We start from the raw sequence: 21,417 nt of genomic DNA, 5'->3' as shown, positions 1-21,417 counted from the left end.
AGGCTAAAGTTGATCTGCTAAATATTTTATTTAATGTTAATTTGTACATTTCTAACTTTTGGATCTCCAATTCACTTCTGTTTACCACAACTTTCTCCAAAATCCTCTGCTCATGGGTGGGGAAGTTTTGCTCATTCTTTTGCCTTTCCCTCCCATTTGCTCCTGGCAGATCTTTGTGTTTACATTCATTTCACATACAGACATTTCTTTTTTCCTGAAATTTGCATGCTTTGCTTTTCAGCAGGTTTTTACCATCTTTCCTGGTGTCTACCTTCCTCTGTGTGGAGTATTTCTTTCTCTGGATTTTGGCATCATTTTGCACCTCTTCCTACTTGCTAAGGAAGTAACTATAGAGCAGAAAATGTCAGGTAAAAGTTTACATGCTACCTAAAAGACCAATTAGCTGTCTAATACCAGCTACACTTATTCAAGAACCATTGTGATTTTGAGCCCCGATTGCCTCCCCTAGTAAAATATGTTTTGATTACATGTAGTACTGTTTTGCTCTTTTGTTAAAAATGAAAACATGATCTGGCAACTATATACTATTTTGATGTGTATGCTCAAAATCCCCCCAACTTTGTGAATTTCAAAGTTATATGAAACTAAAGCCAACAAGAATATTGACCTTAATTTTAACCATGTGTCTTAGAATTAGAAATTAAAAAGACATTTCCATGATGACTAGGTTGGTAATAAATATTGCAAGATTTATTCTGAAGGATGCTTCATACGCTTCATTAACTCCTCTTGTTTGGTGCCACCAGCATGCCCTGGGCCCAGGCTTTTCATTCACTCCTTCATTTTACTCCTTGTATCCAGTCATTTGTAAGCATCTTTCCTTTCTCTGCACAGTCTCTTGGATTTGTCCTGGGGTCTCAGTTTCGGTGCCACCTCTCAGAGCCAAATCTCTATCAAGTCCCATATAAATTACTACAGCAGTCTCTTCACTGGTCTCTTCACTTTCAATTTATCCCACAGACTGCTGCCAGATTCATCGTTGCTTTCATCATCTCTTGTCCCTTATTAAGACCTGATGCTATTGCCTTATTTCTGATTGTGTTAAGAAGTCTGGATGCCTTAGCTTGTTAACAATGAGTCTTGCTCAATAAATCGTATTTTTCCATTTTCTCCCACAGAGCAACCCACCACACATGCCCTGCTTCTGCATGCTAGTTTTCTTCATGTCCTCGTCTCTCTGTTTCCAGCTTCACGTCTTTGCCTACACTCTACCCTCCCTGGAGAACTTCCTCTCTTCGGCTCCGCCAATCCACGTGATGCCTTTCCTTTCATATACCAAAGACTGCCCATTTCCACCCCATTCTACAGTAATATGTCCTTTTAATGTAATATTTCTGACTGGGGTCTGTATTTATCAAATTCCTGCAAACGAATTGAGGATTGCTTTACTTGTACACTTCTTCTTTCCTCAAGTAGTCTATTTTATCTACTTTCTGTTCCTAAATGGGTCTAGCTGGATACAGTTTGGTAGTTAATTTTATTAGATCAATGAAATGAGAACCACATAAGACTTGACACATTTATTTCACATGTTTTGGTGTAATGCCCTCCTTCTTATTCTTGGATTGAGGTTAGGAGTTGAATCTTTTCATTTTATTCATAAACTTCTACATTGCTCTTAAATATACCTTCGATTCCTGTCTTTATGGCCTTGTAATTTCCATACTTAAGTGAAACAGTTATGAGATGCAGATAACAGACTAAGCCCAAGGGGAATGATATTAAAGGAAAGGAACGTAGAAAGTAAAAATGTCATTATTGAGATCTGTGGGTTACCCTCACTGGATTTAATTCACAAAAAATTTGAATATCTTCAAATACACATCTTTAGAACAAAGGAGAGCTATCCATTTGAATTTGTTCTCACCCTGGCTAAGCTATTCATAATTGGTTCATGTAGGCTCTTTCCCATGATACTGGATAAAATATCGTGTATCCATGATAAGATATTATGTATAACCAAACAAAAATAGGGTAAGGCTAAGACAAGTGAAAAGGAAGAAACTAAGATGAAAGATGAGTTACCTTAAAATTGTAGCTCTCAAAGTCTGTGTCTCAGCAAGAGACTAGGCCTTGAACTTCAGAAGCTCAAGTTAGCTGTTGAAGATTGAAAGTTTGGGCTGGTGAGACAGCTAGGATTGAGGCCCAAATGAAGTAGTCCTAGGAGTGAATGCTGAAAACATGAAGACACATGCTGAGGGGACTAGGATTGTTTGGGCAGAGTTTAATGATCATCTGCTCTGATAATGCCAGAAATCACACTATTTTTGGTCTCCCTTGTCTGCTGAAGATGGCAGTTTGTCAGTCCTGTGAACCTCAAGTGCCTAACAGGCGATGAACAAACTCACTCATGTGGTAGAAGCCTTGAAGTCATGGTGAGCTCTCCTGAACATAAAACTGTGTAGCAGAGACAGAGTAGATGCTCACCAGTCCTGAATCCTCTTCCTAGGTGAGCCTTGCCTTCCTTACAATTAAGCTGGAGCCATATGATTAGTTCTGGTCACAGGAATTTGGGTAGAAGTGATAGCTTCTACCTCTGGGCCTGGTCCCCAACACCTGAAGAGATCTCTGGCTTGCCTTTTCTCTTTGCATGCTGATTGGTCAGATGAAGAAAATCCAGCAGAGGATTTGAGGGTAGAGTATGGTGGAAGCACAAGATGGAAGGAACCTGGGTCCTGCAATCATTGTGTAGATTGCTGCCCACATAACATCTTTATTAAACAGTGAAATGCATGCAGAATCTACTTTGATTGGTTTAAGCCCCTGGGGTTGTGGTGTTTGTTGACATTATTAGCTTGATGAATGTAAATAATGACGTCTTTAATTCATCTCAAGATTTAGAACAGTTTTACTTAAAAAAAATGATCCGTTTAAGAAAAAATTCTTAAAGCTACCGAATTTAATTCAGTTTCACAAGTAGTTGATGAGTAACTCATGTGCTAATAATAATAATAATAATAATAATGCTAAGATCTGCATAGTGCAGTGGGAATAAAATAATGAACAAGGCATAATATTTTACTGGGAGAGGCCGATAAAAAAACCTACAAGTGAATAAACAGCATGCTTATGAAAGCTATGAAGAGAATAAAACACAGTAACAACCTGAGAGAAAGTGACTGGGTGGAGCCCAGCGTGGACAGGTGACCGAGGAGCTTCTCTCTTTTAGAAGGGGACACTTAGGTTGAGACTTGGATAGAGAAGATGCCAGTCAACTGTCTATCTGGGGAAGGGCTGTGTGCACAGAAGGTAAAGCATATACAAAATCCCTGGGGCAGGAACAAAGTTGGTGTGTGCAGATCAATGAAAGACTCATGTGACAGATATTTAGGACCAGGGCGATAGTGCCAGGTCATGCACGGCCTTTTGACCTGGGTTAAAGGTATGCACTTTATTCAATGAGCATTATTGGGCTTTAACCAAGGGGCATGATGTGTGTGTGTGTGTGTGTGTGTGTGTGTGTGTGTGTTTAAATCACTGGCTACAGCTTAGAGAATGGATTTTAGAGAGAAAACATGGAGACCTATCAGGCCGGGAAGCAGTAGTTCTGGCCAGATATGATGGTGGCTTAAAATAGGATAGAATTGGGTGTATTTGGGATTGAGATGAAAGGATGGTTTTCAGATGGATTAAACAAGAGGAGTTGGGGAAAAGAGGAATGGAGATATATTAGAGAATTCAACAAATATTGATTTAACACCTTGGCTATGTGCCAGTCGCTCTTCTAGCTCTGAGAACAGAGTAGTGAACCTAGACCTTATACTCTAGTGGAAAGAAATAGATAGTAATAAACAATATATGTCAGGTGGGGAGAGTGAAGTAAAGCAAAGCACTGTGAGGGGATAAAAGGGTGGCATGGATGACTAGTTTTAGATAAGATAATCAGGGGAGTCCTCTTTGATTGGATGATATTTGAGCAAAGAAGTGAGGAAGTAAACCACACAGATATCTGAAGCAAGGGTGCTCCAGGAAGAGGAAACAGTGAGTGCAGAGGCAGTGCGGTGGAAGCACAAGTGGCATGTTGGAGGGGCAGCAGTAGGCACTGTGATGGGGAATGAGCAGAGAGGAAATGGGAGGAGACGAGGTCATAGAGAGGTAGGCGGGTGGGCAAATCCCAGGCTAAGATTAGGACTTAGATATGATTTTGTGATGGGAAGCCATTGGAGAATTCTGAATAGAGGGACAGAAGTAGGGAGACCAGCTAGTCTTGATATGTGAGAGTTTTATTTTAGCCACTGGTTGGATGTTGATGCCATTAATTTTTTTTCTTTTCCCCTTCTAGTAGGTTCCATACCTAGCATAGAGCCCAATGCAGGGCTTGAACTCATGACCCTGAGATCAAGATATGAGCTGAGATCAAGAGTTGGATGCTTAACCGACTGAACCACCCAGGCACCTTGATGTTGGATGCCATTATTGAGAAGAAATTTCAGAAGAGAAATCAAAGTTCTGTTCAGGATAGATTAAATTTTAAATGCCTATTAGACATATGACTAAAGATATCAAGTAGAGGTGGATATTTAAGTCCAGAACTCAGGAAAGGAGTCAGGACCAGAGGTCGAAATTTGGAGTTGTCAGCCTCGGCATGGGGATCATGTCTCAGGACTAGAGAGAATCACCCAGATGGAGAAAAGAGCCAAGGTGTGGCTCTGGGGCCCTTCTCCTTGTAGAAAGCAGCACAGAGGGGAAGGAGGTTGAGAAGAAGTGGCTTATGAGGTTGGATGAGAATCAGAAGAGTTTAGTGTTAACAGAAGTCAAGATAAGAAAGTGCTTCAAATAAGAGAGTTCAACTGTGTCAAATACTGCCAAGAGTCAAGAAGGAGGAAGAGAGAAAAGTGGCCCTTGGATTTGACAATGTGAAGTCACTGGTGACTTTGCCAGGTAGGAGTGAGTTCAGGAGATGAGGTGCCCATGGGACAATGAACAGCTCTTGAGACAAATTTTGTGGGAAGGAAAACATAGAAATGTGACAGTAATGAGGGAAATGCAATTTTTATGGGTCAAACTCTCCTTTTCCTCAGTTGATGTTCTCTCTTGAAGAGGAGAAGACATCGCCTTGCACTGTGTTAGACCAATTGGTACAGGACTAATGGCTTCATGTCTTGTTTCTTTCATATATACTTGCATTTTAAAAGGAGGAATTTGCATTTTGTGTAGTAGATAGTTTAATATATCTTGGGTAGCTAGAATGAATGAATATTCTAGCTAAGACTAGCACTGGACTCTGTGTGTGTGTGTGTGTGTGTGTGTGTGTGTGTGTGTGTGTGTGTGTACATGCATTATCTTCAAATCTGGTGTGCTGGAAATCTTCCTGACAATCTGTTAGGCATCAGGGATTTTTATCTCCAGATGGGTGCCCCATTTTTCTTTTTGATAACCTCTTACTAATGAAGAGCCAGGGATGGGAGTTCCATTTACAAATGGTGAATCATTAGAAACAGATTTGTAGGTGGAGAAGGCTTGTCCAGCAGCAGAGCCTCACTTCTGAGGCATGCCGTCAGTTCGTTGCACAAATGGGCCCCGCAAGCAGATCTATGGGAGGGGAGACAACTCATTACACATGTGCCCTCCCACACCACTGCTCTAACCACAAGCCTTCATCAGAAAGCCTGAGGCCAAAAGGACAAACGCTCCATTTAGAGATCACCTTCCAAATCCCTGCCCCTTCTTCTTTTACAGCAATCTGGGAAACTGAACTTTTTTTTTTAACTTAAGATTTTATTTATTTGAAAGAGAGAGAGAGAGTTCACACACACACACACACACACACACACACACTAGTGGGGGAGCAGAGGATGAGGGAGAAGACTCCTTGCTTAACAGGGAGCCAAAGCAGGGCTTGATCCCAGGACCCCGGGATCATGACCTGAGCCAAAATCATGAATTAGGCGCTTAACCTACTGAGCCACCCAGGTTCCCCTTAAATATTTTTTTAAGGAAATTTTGTTACTGCATAAAGAGAAATTCAGGGTAAAAAAAATAAATACAAATGAAATGCCATTACCGTGTTATTGAATTCTAGTTGTATGCTTGTTTACCAAGGGCTATCAGCTTGCTTTCCTTTTTTTCTTAGAAGGGAGGTTATAAAATATTAGAGTTATTAAAGATATAGCAGCACCAAACTGAAACTTTCTCCTTGACACAGTCTGAAGCATTGAAAGAGAAGAGCTGTTTGCACAGCCCTGTGAATGTACTGGAAGCCACCAAGATGTACACTTTAAAAACGGTTAACATAGTCTATGTTATGTGAATTTTACTTCAATTAAAAAAAACAGAAGTGAAAAATATTAATTTTGATCCAGTGATTTAATATCATATTATAATATTGCTTAAATTCTTTTGTCCCTGATTTTGGTGAAACACTGCACCAGGAAGGATGTAATGCTGAGACCCTCATGGTTCAGTGTCAGAGTAGCTCTGCTGTCTAAGGAGCACAGCTCGAGAATCTACAGCAGTTTTAAACTGCCAGTGCCTTCACTTGAATTTCTTGAATAATGAAAAGTAATGCACTTTAATTTCTTAAATAATGGAAATACTCTTCTAAGTCCCCAATCTGTTTCCTTACCACTTCTGAAACCTACAATATGTTTGAACTTGAATAGTTTACTTGTCAGAACTTAAATTTCTTCACCTGTAAAGTAGAGATAATACTACTCATCTTATTGTGTTGTTGTGGGGATTACCTGAGAAAGCCTGAGGCCAAAAGGACATGGTTCTTCATGGAAGAACCTAGCAAAATTCCTGCAAGAACACTTGTTCTGTGCAGGAATCCCTGTTCCTGATGCAGTTGAAGAATATTAGAGAGCCAAATTCATATGGATGCTTTATGAGAGATTTGATGCTGATGTGTTAATGATTGGCTAGAAATCCTTCTAATCCATGAATGGATAAACTTTGAGAGTCTGGAAAATAGTCACTATTAAGTATATAGTCAATGTCAAAAAAACAAAACAAAACAAAAACAAAGACTTCTGATTTCATTTTCAGAATCATTGATTGTTGAAATACATCTCATCATTTGCATTAAGAAGTATTAAATCATTATTTGTCTCCCTATTGCATTTCTATAGAATTGTCTTCTAGTACAGTTTTATATGTTGGGACTTCTTCAATGTGGTTTAATTAATTAATCTTCAAGTAAATCCAAAGCATATTAAGAACATTTATGGGATTTCCTTATGAAATATCATCACTTCTGGTTCACCCGCATTTTGCTGGTTTTGGTCATCATTATTTGTATTGTTGTGTTTGGCAGAAATCCTGGAAATACAATTTACTTTATGCTAAAACCATTCCTAAGGAAAAACTTTGACTCCACTGTGGAGTGAAATATGGCTACACTCCCTTGCATTGTGTTCTTGGTTTTGGCTATACATCAAACTAGCAATGATGTATTCTTTCAAACTTTGGAACTTGAGTGTGGGAGGTAGGGAACTTTCAGATGCCACAAACACACTTTAAAAAGCATTTCGAACCAGTCTTCTCTAGGAATTAAACTCTCCAATTTTTCACACACACACACACACACACACACACACACACACACACACACAAAGCCCTAGGATGGGGAAAAAATGGATTACTGTCGATATAGGCTTCTCCTGGCATCTGAAAAGATGAGCAAGGTCTCATTTTGTATGCTTGAGGCATAGTTTGGCTCGTGGAGTAACTAAAGCCATATGAAGTGTTTTATGATGGGTGTTACAGTTCATTAAATATTCACTTACAAGGAAGACCTTTTAGCGCTGTAATTCTTGAGGTAGGCATTTTTTCCTCCTCAAAGTCTAGAAGGCTTCATTGTCTAGAATGAGAATAGGCTGTCAGGCAAAGTAAAGAGAGTTGGAGCTTCCTCCTCTGGGTACTTTGTGTTTTCAGTGGGTGAAATTACTTGGGAACATCCTGTATAAGTCTTTCACTCCCATTTGTTGAGCATTGCCCTTCACATCTTTGTTGAAAAAGAACTATCTAAACACCTGTATCTTAAAAATGAAGGTGTGGATATACACATATCTAAGGCTGATTTTACATGTCCCTCTTGATTCCCCATTATTGATCAATAACCCAGGTTTGGTCTGCATACACGGAAAGTCCAACTGCATTGGAGTTTGTCACCAGTCACTTAAACTAACTGTATGTTTGCAAAATTTGGACTTATCAGAGACCTGGCTATGGATTGTGGTTCTCTGGAAAAATTCCAGGTAGAGGAAGCCAAGAGGATTCTTATGAATGCAGTTAATTAATTCTGAAACAACTTCTCATAGAGTTCCCTGACGTCCAGTGGAACTGGACAGCTCTGATTTTTAATCCCTTGTGAGTGTTGTGAAATCATCCTGTTACATAAGCAAGTAGTCATCTCGCCAGCTTTGGGGTTCATCTTGTTGTTGATAGATCTGAGACGGTAGCTCAGTGAGAGTGCTGGGGCATGGCTCCCCACCCCCACAGGGTGCAAGATCGCATTCTGTTAGACAAACACTGCTCACTTTCTTTCAATGCAAAAAGTGTGTGTGTGATTAAGTAGATTTGAGGCTCTTGGCGGTGTACTAAAGCGGAACAAAGCACTCTTGATGATTGGTAAGACAGGTGTTGGCTTTCTCCTCCTTTGTTTAAGCAGCACTGTTCCTCCTGAAATTGTCCCTCTGAGAGAAGACAGGCACCACAGTCAAGCCAGGGGCCAGGCCCTCATCCCTACTTTTACAGCCAGAGGCGCAGGGTTTAGTTCTGCTACATATTGGCAATTACTTTGCACCCCTTTCCCCTCTTTCATCTCAATAACTCTGGGTGAGCTGCCAATCCTCTCAGGCAGCCCTCCTGGGAAGAGGCCGAGTATATTTGCCTTTGGTTCACCTTGTCATCTTTTTCTGTCCTTTTGGGTCTTTTGGTTACTTTCTCTTCATCTTCAGGCTATTTTGTTCTTAGTTCCCTTCACCTCCTCTCCTCTCAAACAGACTCTTTGGCAGAGGCTCTGATAAACACATTTGCACTGAGGTGTAAATGGCTGATAAAAGATGTGTTTCTTTTCCCAGGAGTATCTGCACTGGAGCAAAGACATAAACTTCCAAGGGTGGAATTTCAGACCAGCAGGCCAGGTGGAAGAGCGCCTTAGGAGTGAGGAATCTTCCTGAGGCCACCCTAGGCCTGCTCCCGAGGAAGGCCCAGCTCCAAGGTAGTCAGCAGCTGGTGATGGGAGGCCCCAGGCTGCTGGCCGCGGGAGGGGCTGGTCCCATGGCCAAGACTCTGGCCTCGCTCCACGACTGGAGTTTGAAATCGTGAGGCCCTGTCTGAAAATCTTGAGCAAGAGTCTTGCTTATCCCAGAGGAATGTTTGGAAACACTAATAATATTACATTTGTGGTGAATGTTTCATTATCTTACTGTTTTCTTCAGCCAATGTGATAGACACATCGTAGTTTTAAGGATTCTTAAACTTGCCTTTTTGTGAAATGGCTGAAGTTCCCACATATAGGTTCGCTCCTGCTCATGGAAACCGGTTAGTTTCATCATTCTGTTTCATCATTCCTCAGCTTGTCTAAATCAGAAGTGTTTTTGATATTCAAACGCTGACCTCTGGGCAAATGAAAAATTGCTAAGTCGCAGTAAAATTCTTCCAGGCTTGGAGCACATAGTCATGAGCACATCGCTGCAGAATGGGATCCCTGGGGCTGATGTCAAGACAGGGAACACCAGCCCCCATGGAAGAGTCTGCCCCTCCTCTGGAGTTCTCTTAATGGACTTGTGAACCAGTCAACTCTGCGTGCTTGACATGTGTCGGTTCTCAGAACAACTCCTGCCCCATTTTAAAAAGTCATTAAGTTCCATTATAACTAAAAGCAAAGACTATTGGTTAACACTTCTCCCCCCAAAACACAATTCACATGTTAGACAGACTAGTTATTTTATCCCAGTGAGTTGAAAATTCACTATGCATTTCCCCTCCTCTGATCCTTATGGTTGCTGAAACACAAGTCAGAGCTATGATGTAGAAGCATATTTGCCTGTTTTCTTTAGAGCCTGAGCTCCTTAAGGACAGTGGATGAATCTCATGTATCTTTTCTTCCCTCCAGGGCCCTTTGTATAGTAAGTTCTTATAAAAAAAAAATTCTGAGGTGGAAAAATGAATAAAGATACTCATTCCTTATCCTATTTTTACAAATTAAAATCCTTCATTTCCTGACTGTTTTGTCTACAGCATTCTAAACATCCTTACAGCCATAATAATACTGTCTCTACCACAACACAGATGAGCTTCAGAAACTTACAAACTTGTGCTCAGTGAAAGCAGCCATAGAGGACCATATATTGGATAGTTCCCTTTATGTGAAATGTCCAGAGCAGGCAAATCTCTAGAGACAGAAAAGAGATTAGCTGTTATATAGGACTGAGTGGGAAGGAGAAGGGGGTGTGGAGACTGCCAAAGATAGAAGTTTCTTTTTAGGGTCATGAAAAATGTTCTAAAATTTATGTTATGGTCATGATTCATTAACTCTGTAAATTTACTGAGTGGTACATTCTGATGCTATGGTATGTAACTTACAAATCAATAAAGTTATTAAAAATGAAGAGACTCTGGTCTTGGGTGAAATGGAGAGAAAAGAAGAGGTCTTGGCTTGGACCCTACTTCTATACAGGCGTGGAAAAAAGAAGAATAGTTAATCTTAGAATTTTACAGATACAATAATAAAGTACTTTGGTTGGTTTGGAGGTGAAAATGAAGATGGTCATCTTTGGGAATGAAGAGGAAATTGAGGCAAGCTGGCAAAGAACTTATGGTGGACATACCCTAAGGTGATCCTCAAGGACCTGACTTGTATAATTCCCTCCTCTTGAATGTAGGTGTGTCCTATGACTTGCTTCTAACCAGTAGAATATGGTAAAGGTGATGGGACATCATTCCCACAGTTAACATTTTGTCCTCAAAGTCTCCATCTTAGCAGACTAGAGTGAGAGATCCTCCTGCTGACCTTAAAGAAGCAAGAGGCTCAGATGTGAGCTTCCCATGAGAAGAGTCATAAAGCTGAGAACAGCTGGGGGCCTCTAGGGCGTGGGGGCAGCCACTAGCCAACAGCCAGGAAGAAACCAGGGGCCCTCAGTCCCATAACCACAAGGAACTGAATTCTGTCCACAACCATAAGAGCTAAGAAGAGGACTCTGAGCTCTAGAAGAAATGTCACTGTGTCAACGCCTTGACTGCAACCTTATGAGCCTCTGAGCAGAGGACAAGAAGCTGTGAGATAATAAAGGTGTGTTGTTTCACGCCATGATATTTGGTGTAATTTGTTTGTTTGTTTACAGTGATGAAAAATTAATGCAGAGACGTTGCAGGAATAAAAGTGATTTTCAGGATGTTTGGTAGAAGGGCTTCTGGAAAAGAAAACTCAGGGTGTTAACCCCCTTAGGTTAGGATGGGTGTCTTGCTGTTGACATCTGCAAAAAGCAGTTAAGATGAGGAAAGATCAAATGAATCTGAGAATATGGGCTCCTGTCCACTCAGACTCATCCTGGAAGTTCACATCTTTTTTTTTTTTGTATATTTTTTTTATTGGAGTTTGATTTGCCTACATATAGTATAAACCCAGTGCTCATCCCGTCATGGAAGTTCACATCTTATAGGAGAAGCAGAACAATAGTAAAATATCGACTATCATTGTACTAGTGATAGCAATGACAAAAATGTGTGTGTATCTGTGTGTATGTGCACATAGGCACTAGGTTAAACCCTTTTATGTATATTTAATTATTGCATTTTTAAAAAATTCATTTACTTATTTTAGAGAGAGAGTGAATGAGCAGGGGGAGGAGCAGAGAGAGAGGGAGAAGCAGACTCCATGCTGAGTGCAGAGGCCAACATAGGGCTTGATCTCACAACCCTAAGATCATGACCTGAGCCAAAATCAAGACTCAGTCACTTAACCACCTAACCAATCAGGCACCTCTAATTATTTCATTTTTAAAGAGACAGTATAGGACATGTTGTGGTTCTGAATTTGGAACACTAGTTCCAAGTTCTGGCTCCATCAGCCTACCAACCACGTGACCTTAAGCAAGTCACTTAAACACCCTTTCCCCTCAACCTACACATTTGTAAAACAGGCTTAGTAATAGTATCTACCTCATAGAGTTGATACGAGGACTAAATCAACAGTGCCTGGCACATGATAAGCCCTCCTGTTACCTCTAATTGTTATTGTTATTGCTACTGTCTAATATTGCTTTAGCACATGGTAATTACGTATACCTCCTCTCTTGTTCACTGGGTGACCTTGAGCCAGTGACGCTCTTTCTGTCAGTTCCTCTTTTGTAAAACAGGGCTAGGAACAATAGCTTCCTTGCAGGGTTTTGTAGGATGAAATGAGACAATGCTGTGTCTAGTGCTGTTTGCAGAGGTCTGACTGATGAGACAATCTTTGTTCCCTTCCATCAAGGTAGAGATGTGCCTCCTGGAAAGAGGCTGGGTGTCAAATAGGACATCATGATCTCTTCTTTTATTCAACAGTTTTGTCTGCAAGCTTGGGAGAAGGCATCTAGCATAGTGATCAACATGTTTTAGTTTTCAGTGAGTGTTAGTTACTGTTAATTATTGCATATAATCATCACAACAATTCCTTCAAGTTGGGTTCTTTATTATACCCATTTTACATTTGCAAAACTTAGGCTTTGAGAAGGCAACTTGCTTAATGCCAAGTAGAGTCAAAAGTGAAAGGCAGACTCTGATCCTTTTTCTTTTAAGATTTATTTTAGAGAGAGCTGGTGTGAGCAGGGGGAGGGGTAGAGAGAATGGGAGTGAATCTCAAGCTGACTCCCCACTGAGCACAGAGCCTGATTCAAGGACTCAATCCCAAGACCCATGATACCACAACCTGATCTGAAACCAAGAGTCAGATGCTCAACTGACTGAGGCCACCTAGGCACCCTGACTTGCCTGATCCTAAGCAAAAGTATTTCAGGAAAGCATATTTTACACAGACTACAGAGAACAAAGACTATTAATTACAATCAAGGCCAAGAATATGCTTTAAGATGGAATTGGGGGAAAACAGGTAGAAAAGGACAATCATCAAATGTAGGTGATGACAAGGAAGAAAAGAAAACACAGGCTAAATGAAATTCCTGGTAAACAACCCCATGACGTTAAGATAAATTTAATTCCACTTACATATTTTACAAATAAATGTGATTTTTACAACAAAACAGTGACACTGGGTTAGAAGTTCTCATTTCCTGGCTCAGGGGTGGAATGCGTGGACAACCCAAGTGAGCACTTCCATGTCTGACTTCTGTGGGCCATCATCCGAGACAGACACGATTACAAAATCCCACAGTCTGGCTGGGGTTGATTGGGAGGCAGGAATCAATTGGTCTCTTTTTCCAGCTAAACGAGGAAAGACAACAGGCGAATGGGATGAAGTTGTGCCAGGGCCACACATCCTGAGTTTGCGCCAGCTTGTATCCTGGCTTCACTCTTTCGGAATCCCAAGGCCTCCCTGGACAGTACTTTTTACCACCCAAGTATTAGTGTTGCATGGGATGGACCTTTGGGGCAGACCCAGAGGCGGCCAAATGGATAGTTTTGTTTGTGCAACAGAGTTACCACCAGAGAGCTAGCTGAATAGCCGGCCTAGCTAGAGCACTTCCGTAATATGGGATAGAAATAGTGGCATCCTGGACAATGATGAAGAAGATGATGATGATGGTGATGGTGACAGCTAGTATTTATTGACTTGAAGAGTGCATTGAGGCAATGCAAGGCTTTTTAATGGGCGTTAAGAGCATGAACTTGGATTCCAGATTGATTGCCTAGGTTGAAATTCCAGGTCTGCTACTTACTAGCTGTGTGACTTTGGGCAAGTTACTTAACCTGATTCAGTTTCCTCACCTGTGATATGGAGATAATCATAGTTCCTAGATAGGATTGTTGTAAAGATTATATGACATTATAGCCAGTATGTGTATAAATATAAATACACAATAGGTGTATATTTATGTGTGTTTCTGTATACATATACAAATACACATGTGTATAAATACATATACCCACATATTATATATATTTACATATTTCCATGTGCATGTGTGCATAGATCCATAGTATATAAAGCACTCCCCATGCTAATGATTAGGACAATCATTAGCATTAAGTGCCAATCATTAGTTCTCAAGCACCCACTGTAGCAATGATTGAGAGCTTCCTCTCTGATAAATGCTTTAAAGACACGATCTTATTTAATTTTTACTGCAGCCCTGTGAGATATCACATTTTCCATTTTACAGATGAAGACCTGAGGCAGGGAGGCTTCAGTGATGTGCTACAGGTCCCATTCTGATGGAGCCAGGGCTTAAACCCTGGTCTATCTGACTTCAAAGCCTGACATGTACAAGGCTAAGCTGTGTCATCTCCCCATTGATGTAAGCAAACTACCCACAAATATCCCAGTGCCTGTATTTCTCTAAGATATCCTTAATTCACATGCCAGAACAGAGGCTTAGCTCCAGAGCTCTCTATGAACCATACAAATATCTGCATGGTTTTAGCATAAAATGATTTATAACCACTCTGGTAGAAATCAGAATGTTACACATGGTACCTAAAATGCATGCCACTGGATAAAGGGATTTTACAACCCACAGAGGACGGTACATGAATCTACTAGAGAGAGAGGATTCATCGAAATGAGAATTTTTCTCTTTTCTCTCCAATAGTTCATACTTCCCAAACAGGAATAGTGAAAATGATATCAGGTTGCAACCAGAGAGGAACCAAGAATCCGTATTAGAGACTGTGTTTTCCCATGCTGAGTGCACTTAGTTATCCCGACAATGTTACTTGGTGCCACAAGATGTAATTCCTTCAGAAGAGAGATTGGCCCTGCATTGCCAGACAGTATATTAGGTGCTGAGGGATCGGAGAAGAGCAGTCCAGAGTCCCACAGGTAAGGCACACATGAGCAGTGGAGGGGCTGTGTGTGTAGAACACAGTGGTCTAGAAGTGTGAGGGAGGGAGAGTACCTCCGTGCCGACAGAAATCCCAGAAGGCTTCATGGTGGAAGTGAGCTGGGCCCAATGGATGAATGGGGGCTCGCCACTCAGAGAGTCGGAGAAGGCCTTTCAGGTAGGAGGAACTGTATTTGCAAAGGCACAGAGATCAGAATGAGGCTGCGTGCTCAGGAAGGGAAGGGAGGCAGGTGCGGCTGGAGCAGAGAGTGCAGAGCGAGGAGGAGGAGGGTTGTGGCGCAATATGCAGCTGGTGAGGCCCAGGGGTGTCACCAGGGAAGGGCCTTGTGTTTCCCGGAGTGTGGGCTGCAGCTCTGGGATGGAGTATGGTCCACAGGCAGCTACAGGACTTCTCTGTGTTTGTAAAGACTGGAAACAGGAAAGACCAGAGAAGAGCCACCCGAGAGCAGGTCACTGTGATGTTAGGACAGGAGGTGGTGACAGATTGAATGAAGAAGTAGCAGTGGAATGGAGGAGAAGGAGAGGATGGCAGAGAGGTCGTGAGGGCCGTTCTCAATCAGATTGGGTAAGCCGAGGGGGAAAGACATTAGGGGCGACAGAGATTTCTGCTCTGCACAACCATGTACTCAGCTAAACAGGAAACACAAAAGGAGCTTGGGCAGAGAGAAAATGAAATACGGAGTCTGGATGTGGGAGAGGGGCCTGCTCCGCTGGGCACATGTCCCACCGGTTTCTGTCTCAGATGGCTGACTGTCAGCAAATGGTGGTTGAGTTTGCTGGATTCTTGTTTGGGGAGTCAGTAGGGAGGTGGAAAGGGGGTTCCGGGGTCCCTGAGAGAGCTTACGTGTGGCTACTAGGAGAGGGGTTGTAGCTCAAGCCATGGGGGAAGGATCCTGCCTGGGGGCAGCACTGGGAATGGGGGGGCTGGCTGCGAATGTGCCACGTGGAGCACCCCAGGTGGAGGGGGAACAGATGGAGAAGGAGGCACAAGAGAGGAGAAACAAGTTGTGTAGAGTTAAGAGACTGGAAAGATTCAAGAGGAGAGTGTTGGTTACTGTCAGATGCCACCAGAGGCCACCTGGGAAAGTCCTGAAGATCCACGTTGGGTTTTCTCACTAGGAACCGTGGAGAAGCCAGCAGAGCTCCTTAGGACTGGAGACTCAGGTGAAGGCGTGGATGGGAGGATGTTAGGATCAAAGGAGGCAATCTGTGCGAAAGCACACTCCTGATTGTCCAGGGGTGGAAACCAAGGTGGGAGTCTAGCATTAGCATGACCATGGCATAGGATCGTCTTGCAACATCCTGTCACCAACTCCTGGAAACTAGGAAAAGATTTTGATTATGCTGACTTGTTCCTGGCACTGTTACTAATTACCTCGTGGAACCATAAGGAAGAAGAGAATTCTAAAGAAATTGTGAAGAAGTGTTTGGTGAAAAGGAGAAAGGAAGCCTTCTCAGCTGTGGAGAACAGCACACAGACGGGGTTAGAGGAGGCCCTGAGCAGGGCAGGTGGGGGAAGGCGGGGGGGGGGGGGGGGGGGGGGGGGGGTTTGCTTGTCTGCAGTGAGTATCTGACGTGAGGCGTCATGGCACTGAAAGTTCATGACCAAGTCCTTGGATCTGACCTGAAAGGCCAGTGGGAGCCATGGAAGGTTTCTGAGAAACGGAGTGACGTTATCAAAACAACATAGTATATGCAGCACCAGGGTCCAAGGCCAGATTGTCAGACATGACCTCCATGTTCTACGTTTGCTTGGTCAAACACAGCCTGCAGTGGGAATGACTGTGTTTGTTCTTGTCCCAATAAACTCCAAAAAGTGCTTTGGCGTGGGTGGCTGACACCACACTCAATTGCACATGCAAATACAGTAATTATGCCTGAAAAATTAGAGGTCAGCTGGAGGCCAGCGGAAGATTTGGCCTCTCTGCTTCCAGATTTTGAAATAGCAGATTATGCACAACTCACTGTCTTCCGCCAAGACCTCATTACACACTTTTGCCAGCATCTCATTTTACAATTTCCATTCTTTTAAAGAGAAATCCCCACACAATGGTGATTCTAGCCAACTAAGTGCTTTCCCCCACAGGGCAGTTTGTCAGAGCGTCCACCCCCTCCCCAGACCAGCTCCCCCTACCTGCTGGCCTCTGGGACACCCCTCCCCCCCCACTGCCCCGGGGACTCAGAGCCACAAAGGAAAATGCCCAAAGCCACGGGCGCCTGGATTTTCTTAGGAGAAACATTTTGGGAGAGGAGGATATAATAGAGTCCTGAATATAATATGGCACAACAATCTTAAATATTCCAGACAGGAAAAGTTTTTTGTCAAAGCCTTTGACAGTTTAAACTTTAAAGCTTTAGCAAAACTTTTAAACTTTTAAACTTTGAACCTGTTTGAACCTCTCATGATTTATGAATTATTAAATGTACCACTGAAAATCAGACTTTTCTCTTTAACTAGGAAAGCTTTCTGCTTAAAAGCAATGGAGAAGAAGGTTGCTGTGGGGGATACAGAAGGAAGAAAGGGTTGTGGGTTTGTTTGCTTGTTTGTTTTTTTTTTTCTGGAGCAGCATTCCTTTTGGTTCTGTAAAACCCAAATCTAGAAAAAGGTTAGGAGATAAAAGGCCCAAACCAAGGCACACAATGAAAAAGGAGGAGAGAGATCAAAAGTAAAAGGTAAACTGTCTGAAATTAGTTATATATATAAATAAGAGTTGAGTTAATGCAAATATATAATATGCATTTGATATATTGGTGATAAAATATACATAATGTGAAAGTTACCATTTTAGCCAATTTTAAGCGTGTGGTTCAGTGGCATTACGTATATTCTCATTGTCGTACAACCATCACCACCATCCATCTCCAGATTTTTTCATCTTCCCAAACTGAAACTGTGTTCCCATTAAACATTGTCACTGTCCCCGCCACCATTCCTTCTCCCCAGCCCCTAGCAACCTCTCTTCTATGAATTTGACTATTCCAGGCACCTCATGTGAGTGGAATTTATATACACACACACACGCAAATATTGCAGAGTACCATATATGTGAGGAACTTGGATATATATATATATATATATATATCCTGCTTTTATAATATAGCCACAAACATAAGGAGGGTATCAGGCAAAGAAGAATCTGAGGTTTTCCATGCATTTGAGACAGAAATGAAAGGCAAGCAAAGTGAGTACAGATAGGGAAAAAAAAAAACAAAAAACCTGGCTCTGATTTATGCTTCCTAGAGGGTACAATTCATTTCAATCCTCAGGAGCCCCGAATCTCTGATAAAACGTATGGGCTGAGTTGAACCCTATCACCGACAGCCCAGTCTTTTTTTTTTTTTTTTTTAATTGGAGTATGGTTGACATACAATGTATTATATTCACTTCAGGTGTACGACAGTGATTCAACAACTGTGTGCGTTACAAAATGCTTAGCGCGGTGAGTGTAGCCCCCGTGTGTCACCATACAAACTTATCAGCATACTATAGAAGGTATTCCCTCTGCGGTACTTTTCATCCTCGTGCCCTGTTTCTTTTATAACTGGGGCTTTGTACGTCTTCATCCCCTTCACCTATTTCACTGGAACGGCCCAGTCCTGAGGACCCCCAGCGGGCTGCAGGGGGGGTGGCTGGGGTCAGGGCCGGACAGAGGGGGGGCCCCGGGAGAGCTGTTTGCAGGGGGCACCTGTCAGGGAGCCCATGAAGGGTGAGTGACCCAAGTGCTGACGTCTTCCTGGAGCCTGGGCACTTGTGGGATGAGCGCGTGCCCGACTTCCCCGTGGCTCCCAGCGTGGACACTTTGTGACTCTGTTAGTGTGTTTTCACGGGCATAGTAACCAGGTCATAGAAACGGTGCCCCCACCGTCACCCCACAGCATCAAGTGTAAACTCTGTGGACACCCGAGCAGCCCACAGGTGAGCAGCAGAACATTTAGGGATCGCCTCGAGACTTTCCACCAGCTTCATCGTTTGGGCATCTCACCTGGGTGAAGGCCTAATGGCACTGGGGGGTGCAGCCTGCTTGCTGGCTGGCAAATGAGCTGGGATTTGTTCTTTAATGATGTCCGAAATGACAGAGGCCTTCCGTCTGGGGTGCGGAAAGGTATGTCCCATGAGGAAGAAGGGGGGAAGGCGGTGCTGTGTGAGTGGGCAGGAGGGACCCCAAAAGGGGGAGGGTGGAGCAGCAGCAAATGGCTTGCTTCGCAGTCTGCCAAGTGCTGTCCCCCACTTTACCTCTTGGAGAAAGCCTGTCCTCTTATTGTCGGTTTGGGGAGGGTGAACACATTTGCCCAGGAAGCTATAGCTGGATTTCCCTAGTTGTCCTGTCGCGCCTATAGAGGAACACACTCTCTTAATGGCCGAAGTTCTGTGACAGACGTCGTGTCCCTGGGAAGATTCTGGCAACAGCGAGAAAGGCCAGGGTGGGGTTCTGCTCCTCCTATTGCACCTTCAGCAGTAGGTGGGGGTTGATGCCAAGTCCCAGAAAACTGGGCTAGCACTGTGTGAATGCCTCCTGCTCAGAGTAGGGCAGGGCAGGGTGATAGGAGGATAGGTACCCGGACTGGGAACCCACTACACCCAAGAGTGGATGCTCAGGAGTTAGCTCCCTTCGCCTGCCTCTGACACCATCATGAATTCACATTCTCCACGGGAGAATTTTCCGTGTTCTCCCCTCGTGCTGGCTTTCCTCAGTCTAAGGGAAGTCTTATTCCATGATGGATCTCTTGAAGAGCTTTATGTCAAGGACAGCACACAAGTTCTTGGGTTAGTGAGTGATCTCCCTTGGGCGGATATCCCTGAGATAGGTCTCACATAAGTCTGTGGCTTAACTCTGTCCCCACTCCAGCAAAGAAATGCCACAGTTTACCAGTTGCCAGAGAGAGAGAGCCACTGCACCCTCCTGTTCTGTGACCCTTCCAGTCACCATGGTCATAGGACACTGGAGAGAGTAAGAACAAGATTTAAAGAAAAAAAAAAAAAAAAACAAGAGGACAAGCTACCCCAGGAAACTGAATGGAACTTGAGCAGTCGGAACATTTAACCATGGAAACTTAGCCCTGGTTTAATATAACAGGGTATCTGAACCAAGAGAAAGAAGAAAGGCAATCCTGAGTCAGTCAGCAGAGGGGAAAGGTTTAGAAGAGGGAGCATAGTTATTATACCACCATTTATTGACTGCTTCATGTATACCGATCACTGACTAACCATTTTATTTGGATCTTGTGCTTGAATCTTGGATGAATTCTGGAGCCAGGCTGCCTGGGTTTGAATCCTGGCTCCAACATTCACTTCCTATGTGACTTAGCCAATTGTCTTAAATGCCTGCGGATTTAATTTCCTTGACTGTAAAATAGAGATAATAATAATACCTAACTCACAGGGTTTATGACGATTGATTGAGAAAAGATTTGTAAATCTCTTAGCACAGTGCCTGATATACAGTAAATGCCAGCTTAGTATTGGAGATAAGGTCTATACATCTCCACTAGTGTGGATGAGGAAGCTGAGGTTCAGAGACACTAGGTAATTTGCTCGGGGTTGCCCAGCCAGGATTTGAACCTAGGCTTGTTTGACAATTTCACCTGTGGTTGTCTTAACCAGTAGAGTGAAATGTTTTCAGAAATAGAATCCTTTCCCTGAGATGATGGATGATGATAATGATGAATGCTGATATGTGCTGGGTGCTTTATGCACATTATTTAATTCTTATAATAGTCCTTTTGGTTATCTATCCTTATCTCCAGGTATTGAATTGAAGAGTATGCCTCTGAAATTCACATCTATCCAAAACTTCAAAATGTGACCTTTTTTGGAAAAAAGTCTCTCTGCAGATAGTTAGTTACAATGAGACTCTATGGGAACAGGGTGGCCCCTAATCCAGTGCCTCATGTCCTTATAGGAAGGCCAGAAGAAGACACAGAGACACACGGAGAATGCCATGTGACAATGAAAACAGAGATGAGAGTGGTATAGCCACAAGCCCAAGAAAGCCAGGGAATGTCAGAAGTCCCCAGAAGCTAGAAGAGGCAAGGGATGGTCCTTCCCTAGAGCCTTCAGAGGGAACATGGCCCTACCAAACTTTTTAGCCTCCAGAACCATGAGAGGATAGATTCCTATTGTGTTCAGGCACCTCATTTGTGGTCCTTTGTTATGGCAGCCCTAGGGAACTAGATCTCCCCAGTCGACATTTGAGAAACTGAGGCTCAGGCAAGCTAAAGGATTTGCCTCAGGTCAGCTCATTGGCAGCAACAGAACTGGGACTTGAACTTGGGTCTGTCTGATCCCCCCCCCCGCCCCCGCCACTGCTCTGACATCCCCCAGTGAGTGTCAGGGTTGCTGAGGCATCCGGGTCATGGTCAGGCTAGCCATCATGGGCACCCTCCCCAGCACTATTGGGTCCAGTCTCTCCTGAACTTGACCCTGTGGTCCAGACACCATGAACCACATGCT

At 43.0% G+C, this 21,417-nt stretch overlaps 1 long non-coding RNA gene across 1 annotated transcript; it reads left to right on the top strand.

Moving 5' to 3' along the window:
* The first annotated feature begins 4,336 nt into the window (after positions 1-4,336).
* Positions 4,337-10,577, top strand: LOC119872701. The gene is made up of 2 exons (XR_005361718.1): positions 4,337-4,902; positions 9,045-10,577. It is a non-coding gene; the product is annotated as an uncharacterized LOC119872701 (long non-coding RNA).
* The last annotated feature ends 10,840 nt before the right edge of the window (positions 10,578-21,417 follow it).

The sequence above is a fragment of the Canis lupus genome, chromosome 7 (assembly GCF_011100685.1).
Source record: "Canis lupus familiaris isolate Mischka breed German Shepherd chromosome 7, alternate assembly UU_Cfam_GSD_1.0, whole genome shotgun sequence".
In the NCBI taxonomy this organism is placed as follows: Eukaryota; Metazoa; Chordata; class Mammalia; order Carnivora; family Canidae; genus Canis; species Canis lupus.
The sequence above is the reverse complement of the archived record's forward strand: the minus strand, read 5'-3'. Positions and strand labels throughout refer to the sequence as shown.